General features: G+C 44.0%; 1 protein-coding gene across 1 annotated transcript in view; it reads left to right on the top strand.

The window, feature by feature from the left end:
* Window positions 1–126: 126 nt before the first annotated feature.
* ELF1 (E74 like ETS transcription factor 1) overlaps window positions 127–15,148 on the top strand; it is a 65,655-nt gene continuing 50,633 nt past the window's right edge. Inside the window, exon 1 of the mRNA XM_061457278.1 lies at window positions 127–275. The gene's annotated coding sequence lies outside the window, so the exon portion shown is untranslated. The remainder of the gene's footprint in view (window positions 276–15,148) is intronic.

Genomic DNA, 15,148 nt, shown 5'->3' with positions numbered 1-15,148 from the left:
CGGCCCGCACACGACGGGTGGTGAAGCGGGGCCGCCGCGTGTCCCCTCAGCACAGCCCGAGGCGGGAGCGGGGCCGCCGCCACCTGCGGGCCGGGCCCGGGGGAGCGCTGGTCGCCGCCCGGGGCGTGTCGTGCCGAGCCGCGCCGAGCTGCCCGGCCCCGCGGTGACTCACCGGCCGGGGCCCGGGCACCACTTCCCCCCCTCGGCAGGAGCCATTTTAACTGCACGAAACTGCGGGGAGGCCGGGGCGGCGGCGCAGGCCCCGCGGTGAGGTGGTACGTGCTCCCCGGGGACAGAAGGGCGACGGGCGGGCGGATGGGGGATGCTGCTTCATGGGGCTGCTGGCCTCCGCCACCTCTGCGTGCTGCCCGCGCCTGGAGCGGCTCTCCTCGGCTGTCTGGGGAGGGCTGGAGGGGGAAAGGGAACTTCTGGTAAAGTGCAGCACCAGGGCGCGCTGGGCAAAAACTAATACAAACTGAGCCGCGAGTTAACAGCGATGTGTGGAGCGGGAGCGCCCTGAGTGCCCGTGTGTCGGCCCGGGCAAAGGGCGCTGTGTGTACAGCGTCTATGTGTTACAGCTGAGTTCGCTGTGTTTTACAGTTGCGTCGCCTTCGAAGCTGTGGCGGTGTCAGGCAGGCTGCTGAGCGGACCCCTTGGGCAACCCAGTCTATACATTAGGCCGAGTCTATTCTGTAACTACATTTACCTGGACCCTGTTAGCATGTAGGCATGCGAATTGGACAAAGTGTTAATAATGAGCGCTGCCGCTCTGAGCACCTTTGCACCAGCGTTTGCCCACTGTGGTCCGGAGCGATGTTAAAATGGCAGGTTTGTTGTTTCGAAGTTGGGTCGCTCTCTACGCCTGCAGCCTTATTGGGGTTCCAGGCTTTCTCAGTGGTGTCGTTCTGAAATAGAGGGAGTTAAACGGCACAAAAAAAAAAAAAATGGGGCAGGTGCTCACCGTTTCCTTGAAATGATTGTGAAACAGTGGTCATGGGCATGGCGTGCATGGCAGAGGGACAGACCAATTATAAAATGGGCTTAGTGGTAGGTGTAATGGGAGAAGATGATCCTGGAGGTAATTGCGGTGTGTCAGATTGCTTTTTAAACTTCCAGTGGATGAAAAGCCACCTTGATTCTCCTAATTATGAACTTCTGAACTCTAGCACAGTATTTTGGAAAAGAATGAATATTTCTGCCTTGTTTATAGTTGAACAGAAATGCAGGCTACTATCATTAGAACTTTTGTCTGAGTATGTAACTTTGGATCCTTTATTTCAGTCTTCCAGTTGAGAAATAAAGTTGAATATCTTCTTGCTGAAAATGAAAGGTCAGGGAGTTCGAAGTGTTGCACACAGGGCAATAGTTTCCAGTTTCTATTGCTGTATGGAGCCTATATCTGAGAAGTACAATGGAGTCTTGCTTAAAACTATGATCGGTGACAGGGAAAGGAGAGTGGGAGGCAACCATTAAGTGAGTGGTCATGTTCTGGGTCAGGCCATCTCCTGTCTTCAGCCCTTCCAGTGTTCACCCTTATCTTCCTTCTGCATTGTACAGTACGTTGTGTGCTTTTACCATATTTTGATTTTGTGATTTGCCTTTTTTCTTTCTAAAAGCCACAGTTTTTGGGAGATTTGTTTGGTGCATTGTTCCGTGTTGAAAAATCCACAGGCAAAATGATAAAAATACAGAGGAAACACTCAGAAAAAAACCCACCCACCATTAAAGAAGAAAAAAAAAAACCCAGTTTGAGTTAATGATTGAAGTTTTTTTATTGAAAAATCCTGTAATATATTTGCATCTTCTTTTTTTTTTATCATGAGTTTTATTTTCAGATCACAGGGCTGTGGCAACAGCTGTGTTTGCAACTGACAGAGTGCGAGCCTCCCTTCCCTTCCCTCTCCTCTCCTTCTTTCTGCTGGGCCCTGTTAAGACATCCAGCCTTAAAAGCTGTAGTTATCCTAAGTCGGCTTCCAGGCTGCAGCTGCTTATCTGGGGTAGAACACTTTTTGTGTGCTAAAGGGTAAGTAGCTGCTGCTGCTTTCTCTTGAGCAGGGCTTCTCGGGGGAGCAGTTCCTCTTTGAAGGCAAAGCTGCCGTATTCAGGCTCTCGTGCTGCTGCACAAGGTCTATGCCAGGGCTACAAAAGCATCTGGGTGCACCGGTGGAGCTAGGAAAAAATGATTTGAAAGTCCTCCAAGCCTGACAGATGACAGCTTGGACAGATCCTCTAGAAGGCAGGGAAGTGGATTAGAAGGTACAGAGAAATGGCGTTTGTTTTTGTTGATTTTTATAGGCAAAGCCTGTGTTTGTCTCAAAAAAAAAAAAACCAACAAAAAAAACCCAAACATTTTCTCCCCCTCGCCCCCAGCAAGGATCTTTCAGTTTGGATCGAGTTTGTGGTTGTTGAGAGATGAGCCATGGGAGTGGTATCATTAGATGCCAGTTAGCTTGAACATTATTTCCAGACCCATGCTTTTACAAGAAGTGCTTGTTTTCTAATGTGCTCTTTTTTTTTTTTTTTAAGTCTGTTGAACATTAGAATTTCCAAGTCCATGGTCTTGGCACTCAAATGAGAAGAAAAAAAAAACAACCCAAGAAGTAAATGTCCAGATTTGAAGAATGTTGTTGGCCTGGTATAGCCTGATGTTTCAGTATTGCTGCGAGGTCATACTTCAGTAGCATGTGTTACTCCTCAGATACTCCTGCATATGAAAAGAACACCACCACGAGGTGGATGTGCATACCCTTTTCAGCACAGCTGTATTCAAGGGAAGGGATACAGTAGGGCTGTGTCAGGTGAGCTGATAGAATGGATGTTGTAAGGAAAACGTCGGATTTCCCTGCGTATTGGAAGGGCAGCTTTGACCTCCAGAACAACTTTCACTTCTTGCAAGTGTTAGCAGAAGTTTCTCGGCTTTCTCTGGCAGATTTTGTTGTTTTCACTGACAGTTTTGGTAACTCGCTGGAGTTGTGTTGGGTGTGCGAGGAGCAGCAAGATCTTTCCCCCACCGGGGGTGATTCAGCACAGGAGTGGCAGGAGGTGGAGTTCACATTTCCAGCCTTGGTTACGATCTGCTCTATAAAAGCTGAAACTTTGCTACCATAGGCCAGTGATTTGTTGTGCTTACTGTTTTAATGCCACTGATGTGCTTTAGAGATTATTTGCTTCCTTAAATCTGACTTAAGTGTTGTTTCATTAAATCTTACTTAAATGTTCCTTCACAGATAAAGTAGTTGCTGGAGACTACGCATGGTGAAATTTTGGAGTCTTTTGCTTATCAAAAGTCCGCAGCAGCTACTGGAAAGGCTCTAGACATTCTCACTCTAATCTGTGTAGAGGTAAAAACAATTTATTCTTCAGTATGGGCCTGTCCTGCAGCAAAGATTCCCACTGTGTCAGCCTTTGTGCTAAAAGGATCCCATTAGATAGGGACTGAAGTTTATGCATTCCTACCTTGATGTGCTTTAGGCCTTAACTACCTACCAGCTATCTTTAGTGATGAATCGGTTGGCTAAAGCTCAGGTCTTTTATTTGTCTTTAAAGAGATCCCTCATCTTGGGTCACATGTGACTTTGTACTAGGTTCAGGTTTGAATGTGAAAATTATAGCCTCCAGTTTCTTAAACTTGCATGTGAAAATCACTTTGTTCTGTACCAGGGGAAAAATATTACAGTTAAGATAGTCTGCTACGAATTCAAATACTAACTATATAGGTTGGGAACTGTGGGAAAGGGTTGTTTTCTAGATGGATTGAATGTCAGTGTCTGCTTCTATAATTAGGCATTTTAGTCTATTTCTAGAACACCCTGTATTTAACTCATCACCAACATTTCTGTGTGAATATATGGAATATATCTTTCGTGTTGAGGGGGTTGTTTTGTACTTGTTGAAGTGTTACCGGTGGTGCACTAATGGTCTCATCGCTTCACTTGAGAGCATCTTCTGCATTTGCTTCGCTTGCCGCCTTGTGTTGTAGTGGTTTGACTGCTTCAGTGGGCTTGATATAAATGTCATCCCACACGAGACTGAGTGTCAGAACTGAAAGAAAAGGGTGGGCTTAGTTGATTCAAATTATTGTCTGCCATTGGGAGATAAAATATGTCAATGTATATTGGGGCTGATATACTGTTTGTCATGCTGTGTGTTCCTCTAGAGTCACTTGTGTTTTTCATGGGATCTTCTGACAGGTTTAATAAAGCTGACAGATTAGGAGAAATCTACCTTGCTTTTATGAGCTTTGTGTCAAGTCACTTCTGCTGTTCTTCAGTTCCTGGCCATCTCAGTGTTTGTTCAGTTTTATATTGCAGCTAGGGAAAGAAGCAGCAAAATGCGATTGTGAAACTACGGCTTGTAATACCCAGGGCTGACTGCTGACAGAAAATTAATGTTTAACATGCCGTTCCAACCAGCCTCAATTTCAAGTTAAAAGCAAGTTGACAAGAACACTGCTAGTTTTCGCCTTTTTGTGTGTGCTGCTTGTGCTGCATTAGATAATTTTGGAGCTAACAAGAATAGTTTCCCAAGGATGTGATAGCGTGGTTTGTTTTTAGTGGAGGCTGTCCTTCCGACCAGATGACCCTCTCTAGAAAGAGCTTTCATGAAAACTGTATCTTGAAGGCACCAGGGCTTGCACAGTGTCTGCTGAAGGCACAGTTTAGCCTAACATTGTCCTTGGAGGTGGTGGTTATCCACTGCCATTCTTTGGTATGTTTGCTGGCTTGTGCTGTTATTTTCCCTCCCTTTGCAGAGCCTCTGTAAACTACTTACTCTCTGTAGCTGTTCAAGCTTTGTCACAGTGAAGAAAATAGTTATGAAGCTTGCATGCTATGGAGTGCAAAGGGTGGCAAACGTGCACTAATGGCAAGAATTTACTACCCTGTGTCCCAGGGCCTCTGAAACAGCTCCTCAAGAGCTCTGTGAGCCCAGTGAGAGAGGCTCCAGGAGCCCTTGGTGGGGAGCTGCTGCAAGGCTGCCATCCTGTTGTGTTTTGTGTTTTCAAAAAACCCAGCCAAGTTCTCTTTATTTCAAAAAAAGAAAAGAAGGAACTGTAGAGAGGAAGTGCCTGTTTGGGGCTTTTTTTCTTTACTAAAGTGGTTTAGGCATATGAATGAAAATAAAACTTTATGTGTTGAGAAACAATCTCAAGTTTGACTGCTAGGTATGGCTTTGGGTGTTGTACTGGCCCTTTTCTGTTCCAAAAGAAGCATGTTTCTTTAAACACCAACTAAAAGCACCAATGAAATAAGTTGCTTTTGAAGCGACTAAGTGAATACAATTTTACTTTGATGGGGTCATAATATAGAAAGCCATTAATTTAGACCATTTGAAAGTGGGCTGTGGAAGCATTTGCTGAGAAGAAAACCAGGAAGAAAACTTCTGCTAGTAGAATATTTGTGCACTAGTAGAATATATGTACACTTCTAAAGGACATATGTCTGATTAACATATGCTTGATGTAAGACAACATTCTACCAGTTGTTTCTACAAAAAAACTGATTGTCTTTTAATAGAGTCCTTCAAATGAGTTGTACTGAGTGTTTTTTCAGTGGTAATGGACTAGAAATAATTCTCAACAGTAAGAAATGTCAGAAAACTTTTGCCATCGATAAGAGCTCAGTCTTGCACATGCTTTGTTTAAAAATGATAGAGATATTTACAGCAAAGGTTCAACACTTTTTGAAGCCATGTAGTCAGAAAAGGTGCATTTTGTGTCTGTGTTCTGGTGTTCATGGTGTTTGAAGCTTCTCTGACAGGTGCCCTGCCTTCAGGTGAATTTAGGAAGCATTTTGTTAATTTGTACTTCCAGGCTTTGTAAACACAAGAGCTATGATGGCATTTTATTGATAGACTGTGATTTAAAATGTGTGCATTTGAGGGGAGAGATGGTAGCAGTTATTAATTGCAAACAGATAGGTAAAACAATCACTGCACAATCAAATCGTTTATGCTGCACATCAAATAGTTTACGTGCTGCACAGATGCAGCATGTCTGGGGAAAAAGTAATAATAAATCGATGGGAGGTTTTGTGGGTTCATTTTTGCTGTCTTACATGAGGATTTCTAGATCAAAGAAATACTGTGTGGAGAAAGCAGCTTGCTTTCTGACGGAGATTGCCTCAGGAGAACATGTTACACACTATCTGTTGTGAACAAGCTTGGTTGGATGGGAGAACGATGCTGCTGCCTCGATGCTGTTGCCAGTATCCTCACACACTGTGTGCTTACCAAGCTTACGTGGACACTGAAGGTGGTTCAACCTCCCCCCAGCTGCTTATTTTCATTCCCAGGTGAAGGTTGGGTCTGTAACCACCCCAGTCACTTGGCAGCACCTCCCATTAAACCCATGCTCTGGCAGTGGTTTACTTGGATATGTCCTGAAGCACAGAAGGGAGGTTTGGACCAAGCAAGTTTTCTCAGAACTGTCCTGGAGGTGATGGGTTGTAAATCCTTAAACTGTTCATTTAGCACCTGCCCAGGCCCTGAGCCTGCTCTTAGGTACTTGACTCAACAGTAAGCTGCACTAGTTGAGCTAAAGTTACAATTTAAACTCTAGTCATATGTTTTCATGAGCATTCAGATTTGTGCCATGTTATAGAATCACAGAGTCACAGAATGATTTGGGTTAGAAGGGACCTTAAAGCTCATCCAGTTCAGACCCACCTGCCCCAGACAGGGATACCTTTCAATAGACCAGGTTACTCAAGCCCCATTCAACCTGGCCTTGAACACTGCCAGGGATGGGGCACCCACAGCTTCTCTGCAATTTAATTTAAAATGTACCCTTAGTGAAAGTTAGAGGTTAGCATGACCATTCCTGGATGTTTCCATGGCAGGAGCACTCATCCAGCTATCTCAGTGTTGCTCGTGCGACTCCACCCTCATTTTTCCTCACTAACAGTTTTTTTCTAGCGCCTTACTGCCATTCCCTCCCATCCACAGACTGAACTGTTTATGTGAGCAACCCCTTGTCTGATTCAGCCAAGACGAGCCAACCTGGCAACTCAGGTGTCCGTGCCAGGGGAAGTCACAGGGCTGGTTGTCTGAACCAGGTTAGGCATTGATTTCAGAGTGATGGGAGCTGTGGAGTTTTTGAAAGCTGGGGTTGAGAAATAAGGGGAGGACAAAGTGACACAATTGTCCTTGGAAAGGAGGACCAGTTTCCATGGCCAAAGCTTCAATGAAGTAATAATTAAGAGTTAGCTCTCTCAAAGTCTTGTTTTCCAAACAGGCCGTCTGAACACCACAGCTAGATACTTCTGATTGAGAGGAACGGCGTATTAACTAGTAAATTTGGATTTGCCTAAAATTATGTAGAGGCATAAGTATTAATAATATAAAATGGGAGAAAAAGGTATTTGCTTGTTATTTGGGGAATAAGTACAAATAAAAGCTTTTGGTGGAGGGAGAAACTTTTTGCTTCTGGAGAAGGGGAATGAAACACAGGAGTGAAAACCTGACCACCATGTCTGTTTGAAGGAATGTTAATTTCTTGCTTTGTTTAAAAATATTCTGGTTATTCCTGCCTGCTAAATCAGGTTATTGAAATGAAACGATGACCTTTGCTCTGAGCCTGAGACAATACAGGAGGAAAGGAGGTGTTTGGGAAGATTAAACCTCTTACCTCAGCTAGAAAATGTTCAGATAGAGCTGAAGCTCTGAGTATGCCGTATTCTTGCTGAGTCTAAAAATGTAAGAATGAGGAAGAGTTTTCAAAGTTGAGTATGGTCAGTTGCCGAGAGCAATGCCGTGATAAATTATTAACTCATTGCACTGTACTGCCTTGAAGTGCAAACAGAATAGCTGGTTATTGTGCTCCACTTAGTAAGTCAACACTGTAAAAAATTCCTTGGTTATCTGGAAAATGTCTTCTTTGGGGTGTTTATTAAAAGGACACTGTGGGTTTAAAAAATCACGTTCCCCTCTGGTTAAAACAGATAGAAATCTCTGCAGGCAGTTTCTTTCATGCTGTCCAGGGAGCTTCGTCAGTGGGTGTCCATCAGCTTGATTTCACTTTTGCTTCTCTCTCTATATGGAGCTTCAGTGTGATCCCTCCTGCCCCACCTAAACACACCCGTAGCGGAACAGTTAGGTTGCTAGTTACAGGGACATGAGGCAAGTTGACTGTAGTTGTTGTGCCGGAAAAGCAATTCTGTGAGGAGCACTCCTCCCTGTTCTCTATAGCGCTGTCAGAAACAGAGATGATGTTTGGGGCATGGTACTTGCTAATGCCACCCAGCAGCAGCTTCAAGGAAGAGACTTTCAAATTTGTAAGAACTGAGGCATCCTGATTTTTGTTTTGCTGTTATAAATACAAATACCACAACATTTACCTTTCTTTTTTTTTTTTTTTTAATACACACAGCCTGAAAACTGAGATGATCTTAAACAAAATCAGTTGTAAAGGAATACCCCCACCCTTATTCCAGTCCTATGCTGCTGTTACATTAAATTTCTGGCTAATTTAATAGTATATGATCAAGATAATAAAGATGTTTATGTTTGTAAATACAGCTTTTTTGATGTTATGCTTAGCATTAGCACACTAGTAACACACCATGAAAATAAATGCATATGAGAATCTTGAAACGCTTGCTGTAATACAATCTGTAGTTCATTAGCAGGACACAGATGAACTTTCAGGGTTAAAAAGAATATCCAGCTTGAGAGTAAACTATTTCTGGATCAGTGTCAGCATCTGCCACCCCAGTTTTCTTAGGAAAACATTGAATCCTGCCAGTACATGTTGCAAGATATGACCAGAGTGACTTAAGATGCAAATCTACAGAATGCTGTTGGCTATGTAGTATTGTTGCAGTCTGAGATGGAAAATAAATGGTTGGTGGGGTTTGGGTTGGGTTTTTTTTTCAGCTCTTTTCTAAGCCCTTTTGCCAGTCCTGCAAAATTTAGTAAGGTTCAGCTCATGCTTCAAGGCTTTTTTGTTCAGAAAGGCTTTTGAGCAACCATTAATTTGTATTTTTTTTAATTTGTTGGCTGTTTGGGATTACTGGAGTATTTGTCAAGGGTAGGATTTGCGTCTGCAGTGGAGGTCAGAAATGCTGCAGAAGGGGGCTTCTGCTACAAGTTCTTCCACTGGCTTTCTCTTAATGTCTGGTGCATCCTCGTTCAGAGGTTTCATTCTGCCTTGCATGGCATGAAAGGGTGAAGTACCTGGTGACATAGAGGGATGTAGTCTCGTCTTGTGAAGCCCTGGACAGCTGTGGTTGTCTGGCATAACCAGATGGTCACAGTGCTCAGATGGGAGCATGAGAAAGCTGAGGATAAAGTGTGCTCTGTTGGAGGACTATAGTTACAGACTAGGTTTCTTGTTAGAAACCTGGAGAATTTTGAGCCTGGTCATTTTCAGGAAGTTGCAGGTTTGGAGGTTGCTGCTCTACCATCAGTACCAATCACCATGGAAAGGCATTTTTATTCCAGCTCTTCTGGGGTGGGGATGGAGAGCACCGTAGGATGGAGCACATGTTAGGTAGAGAGCCCCGGTTCCATAAAGGATAAAATGTGCCAGAATCTCCATGAAGTCCAATTAAGACTTTTTTACTGCTTTTAATCTTATACAGAAAATGCTCCTAGACTGTAGCAGTAGATGGTAGTATTAAGTCTGTTAGAGATCTACCAGTTATTGTATTTCCCAGCTTAATTACACCAGTAATATGTCTTCTGTTGCTTTAGTTGTAACCCTGCAGAAACAGCTCAAAATTGGTTTTCCTCAGCTTTATACCACCAGTTGGCCATTGGTGGAGGAAGGATATGAGGTCATCTTAATAATTTCTCATCCTACCTGGAAGTAATAGTTTTAGATTGGCTAAGGAGAAAGTTTTCTGACAGGTGACACTATAGGGTAATCGAAGATTGATCAGAAGACTAGTTGGAGAGGGGCTAAGTAAAGCACATTGGTTCACATATAGGTAGAAATTACAGATGTGCTGGAGTTTCTGCTTTTCACTGAAATTTTGCTTTGTCTAGCAGTTGGTTCTTTGCTTGCTTAAGTTGTATTAACTCTTGTGCTTATTTTGTTAGTACAAAATGTGACTTCAGCATTTCAGTTTTGTGGTAGACTAACGGGTGTTACTCTAGGTATTAGTGTTAGAAAAGCCCCTTACATCATCTAACCTCTCACTTTTTCCAGAGCAGGGTGGTCCCATTATGTAAATGAGTAGTTGGCATATTTGGCACTGTGGTTTCTGCCACTGGTCGTGGTTCATAGAATCATAGATTTCGAAAGGGACCTTAAAGATTATTCAGTTCCAAACACCCTGCCATGAGCATGGACACCTTCCACTAGACCAGGTTGCTCCAAGCCCTGTCCAGCCTGGCCTTGAACACTGTCAGGGATGGGGCAGCCACAGCTTCTCTGGGCAACCTGTGCCAGTGCCTCACCACCCTCACAGCGAAGAACTTCTTCCTCATGTCTAATCTAAATCTACCCTCTTTCATTTTAAAACTATTCTCCCTTGTCCTGTTCATATCTGAAGATTCTGCTTGTTTGCTTCTTCATCTGTTAAGTAACTTGATTTTTTTTGGTGGAGTACAGGCCTGTTTAAGGAAGGCTGGAGCTGGCTTGTGTGTTGTCCTGGGCCACGCAGGATGAGAACATACCACCAATGTTTTATACCCTGCTTTGATGGCCTTCTGGGGCCATGTCTCTGTATTCTTGATCTGCTTACATTTTATCCATTCGGCTGCTGCCTTTGTGTGCCTGGGCTTAATTTACTTAATTTCTTTCTGTGTTTTTTCAAAGGCGTCACAGAGTTTCTCCCCCTCACGGCAGGCCATGGCCTGCGCAGGAGGTTGCTCAGTGACAAGCACATCAGGGGGGATGTGGCTGTGCAGGCAGGAAACACTCCTTGCTGGGTCCTGGTATCTTCTGCTATGCTTCCTGTCAGTTAAACCACGAGCAGGGGAGCAGATGCACCCAGAGATGACAACTCTGCTGCCTGCCCTGGGCAGCCATTGTGTAACAAACTGTATTCTCACGAGCCTACTTGTGACTGTGTGCTTTTGACATAGTTATCCATTCAAAGCCCTTGTTTAGACACCTGGGAGTAGAGACCGGAATTTAATTAGTTCAGCAGAAAGCAGTACTTGAACTCCTGAATCATGAACTGTGAAAGAGTAACCATAGAACTTACTCTAACACAGCGAGAGAGAGAGCTGAGGTCCAGTGTTTCTTTTTCCTCTGCTACCAATGTAGGAGTTCTTAAGTGCATATGAGAAATTAACAGGTTGGGTGTGAAGTCATGCAATTTCATGAATATATTTCTGGGCAGGAAATTGCCACATTACTTGACCCAGTGAGTTTTTATTGTAAGATGCTGTGATCTTGTTTTATTATTACTATTATTTTCTTCATTTTAGTCCACTTGTGGATCTGCATGTTTCTCAGACAGCTCTGGCTTATATAACTTAATGTATCTTAATGTTATATTAAGATATATTAATATCTTAAGATATTAATCTTAAGATATTAATAAACAACTTATATTTAATAAGCAACTTATATTACAAGTGCACAGAAAAAGCACATAAAATCTTGTATTCTAAAAGATTTAATGGTTCTTAAGTAGGCTTTATGATCTCTGAAGATATGCACATTATTACAACATAGTTAATTTATTGAAGCTCAAACTCTAATGTCTTCCCCAGCATCAGATTTTAGAGAACTGAGTACTCTGCACATCACAATTATAATTAGAACTGTGCAGATTCATTTCAGCCTTTTTGCTTAATTTGATGCTCTTTTCTTCCTCATGTGACAGCTTAACTCACAGAACACTGTTTTTTTCCATTAAACTGTTTATTCATTAAGCCATTGTATCGCATCCTGCATGAGAGGTGGGGGAGAGGATATGGCCCTGCTCTCACAGAGGCAGACACTGCTCGAAGCTCTCTGCAGTGGCTTGACCCTGAGGGAGCAGCTCCTGGTCCCCACACGTTGCTGCAGGAGCCAGCACCACAAGGGCAGAGCTCTGCATTTTGCCTCTGTGAAGGGCACCAGCTCTCACATTTCTAATGTAGCTGCACTAGAAACCTTTAACAGTGATGGGAGGCTTCTGCTCACCTTTTTTCCTTTTGGTTTTGAGCACCATTTTTGATAGTCTTGTCTTGCTTGGGAGAGGGATATGGGACACAACCCTCTGGGGGGTGAACAGGTGGTAAAACCTCTGTGAAACTCTGCTTGAAGTCCATGGCATCTTGAAAAAAGGCATGTTCCTACCCCCCCAGTTCTGATACTGATTTATTGTATCTCTGATCACAGCAAGCCAGTGAGGCTTCACAGAAGTAGATTGGATGTTAGGTGACAGAAAAGGAGAAAAAGAAAGGAGGCTGGGGGATAAATGAAGGGATGGTATAGAAACTGTGTAAAACAACCGCTTCCTGCATTATGTTGTTTAGGGTACTAGTTAATCTGCCACTTTAACCTCCTCTTCACCTTTGTTGTTGTAATTTTTTTTGTTCTTCTTTTGTTTCCTGATGGTAGAAGCTGTATGGGTGCATGTCTGCTCAACCCTTATACTGTGTGTGACACTGGCAGGGCTTCTGTTCTGGGAGGGACAGGGGGACTTGTGCAATGGCCCTGTTCAAACAGCACCCAAGGGAGAAGGCAAGTACATATGTGTGCGTGGGCACGTGTTTGCATGTGTGCATTTGCCTGCATAAATAAGGACATGGAATATTGTGGTACCTTTGCCCTTGAGGCTGGCATAGCAAGAGTGGTCATCCCCTGAGCCAGCCAGCTGCATATCAGCATCTTTATGAGCCTGGGTACAGTAATATCTGTATTATTTGTTCTATGGAGCTGAGGGGAGGTAGAGAGAGGTCTCCAGGTTCATGAGCCAGTGGCTATGGCAGGGTTGTGCTGCCTTCTGTTGCAGGATGAGAGCAAGCTGGGCACACAGCTCAGCCCAAGGTGACTGGGGCTGTTCTGCCTGGGCTGTTTGGTTCCCCCCACCCTCCTGCCTTGCTTCCCCACAGCTGGGGAGTCAGGCTAACCCACGGAGCCCTGTGGTGGAGCTGTGGTGGGATGGCACAGGGACATGCGCAGCAGGCATCTTGGATGTCTGACTTAGTTCTGCCGAAGACATAGGAACTTGAATGATGAAAAGAGGAAGAGGTGCGGCTTGCATTTCTCTACACTTGCTGTGTGGGGGCTCTGGAACTTTCCAGAATACCCTGATTCTGTGGGTCTTTTCATCTAACACTCATAAAGTCTGTGCCTGGTTCTTCAGCAGCGAGTGAATGCCTGTGTCCCCCAGGAGCAGGTGTGCGTTCATGTGAGAGTGACTTCAGCACCATCACTTCCCCAGACATTATGAAATGAGAGCTTCTGGCCAGTCCAGACTCTGCCTTCCCTGGAGGGGCCGTTGCAGACCCTGCACCTTCTCCACATCACTCTTAAATAATTTTGCTTTTTTATAGTTATCTTATTGGTCTTTAAATCATGTTTCATCACTGTTTGAAACCCCATGGTGGGAATTGTTAATCTAGCAACAAGTCAGGAGATAATTTATGTTCTCTTAAAAGCCAAGATCACTAGATTGAAATTCCCCAGATGCATAGTCTCCCTTCTCAATCCCACCCTGTGCAAATACTTCAGAATATAAAATTTAAGCTATCCTGATCTATTAGAAGAAAAATGTACAGATGGCATGGGAATATTAGTTTCTGTGTTATCGTACATAGCTGCAAGTTAATATATTTATTATTGTAATTACACAGAACATCATGAAGAACACATTTTCAGAATAATCTGAGTGAACACATTGCATTTTAGAGCGCATTAAAAGTGGCAGTTTAGAAACCTTTAATTATGGCGGAAGTGAATGTTCTTTTCTGCTGTAACTGTGTAAGTGGTCTCTCGCCTTGCAGAGTTTTTAAAGGCATGATTTTAGAGACACTAATCTCTGGCTGGTTGGATGGATGGATGTTCAGTACTGCAGTAATGCCTCTACTCTTCATACTGTTGGTGCTCCTTCTCCAGTTTGGGCAGCCTTCATCACCTCATTGATTGAACCCAGCAGCAGCTTCTAGGGGGAGATAATACTGAACAAGCAGCTGAAGGACATTGTTTTAAAAAAGGCAGCCTGTCAGCTCAGGACAGCTATGCAGGCTTCAAAGGCACCACCATATTCCATGTGCTTGGACGTGGGGCTACTGATGCATGAAAAGCTGGACATTAGCCAGCATTGTGTGCTTGCAGCCCAGAAAGCCAATTGGGTCTTGGGCTGCATCAGCAGAAGTGTGACCAGCAGGTCAAGGGAGGTGATTCTTCTCCTCCTCTACTCTGCTCTCGTGAGACCCCTCTTTCAGTGCTGTGTTAAGCTTTGGGGCTTCCAACACAAGAAGAACGTGGACCTGTTGAAGTTGGACCAGAGGAGGGCCATGAGATGCTCAGAGAGATGGAGCACCTCTGCTGTGGTGAGAGTCTGAGAGAGTTGGGGTTGTTCAGCCTGGAGAAGAGGAGGCTCCAGGGAGACGTTATTGCAGCCTTGCAATACTTAAAATGGGCTTATGAGAAAGATAGGGACAAAGTTTTTAGCAGGTCCTGTGGTGACAGGACAAGAGGTAACGGTTTTAAACTAAAAGAAGGGAGATTGAGAGTTTTTTTACAATGAGAGTGGTGAAACACTGGGACTGTTTGCCCAGAGAGGTGGTAGAAGCCCCATCCCAGGAAGCATTCAAGGCCAGGTTGGATAGGACTGTGAGCAGTTTGATCCTTGAGCAAATGGATGAGACTGTGAGCAAGTGGAAGGTGTCCCTCTCATTGCAAGGGGGTTGGAAGTATATGATCTTTAAAGGTCCTTTCCAGTCCAAATTATTCCATGATTCTATGGTTGTCTTAGAAGACTCACCAAGGCTTTTTACCAGGGCCTGTAGTGACAGGACAAGTGCAACAGTTTTAAACTGACAGATGGGAGATTTAGATTTGGCATAGGGAAGAAATTTTTCACAGTGAGAATGGTGAGGCACTGGCACAGAGAAACTGTGGCTGCCCCATCCCTGGAAGTGTTCAAGGCCAGGTCTCTGCAGGCACAAAGAAGTTGCCTTAGGAAGGGTTAGAGATGAGACAATTCTGTCTCTTTTTCTGGGTACAGTGGAGGTATATTCAGTGTGTCTGCGTTAGAGGAGA

Source organism: Pezoporus flaviventris, unplaced genomic scaffold, assembly GCF_033815535.1.
Source record: "Pezoporus flaviventris isolate CSIRO_AGI_PZ_B2104156 unplaced genomic scaffold, CSIRO_AGI_Pfla_v1 ptg000025l, whole genome shotgun sequence".
NCBI classification, from domain to species: Eukaryota; Metazoa; Chordata; class Aves; order Psittaciformes; family Psittacidae; genus Pezoporus; species Pezoporus flaviventris.
The sequence above is the reverse complement of the archived record's forward strand: the minus strand, read 5'-3'. Positions and strand labels throughout refer to the sequence as shown.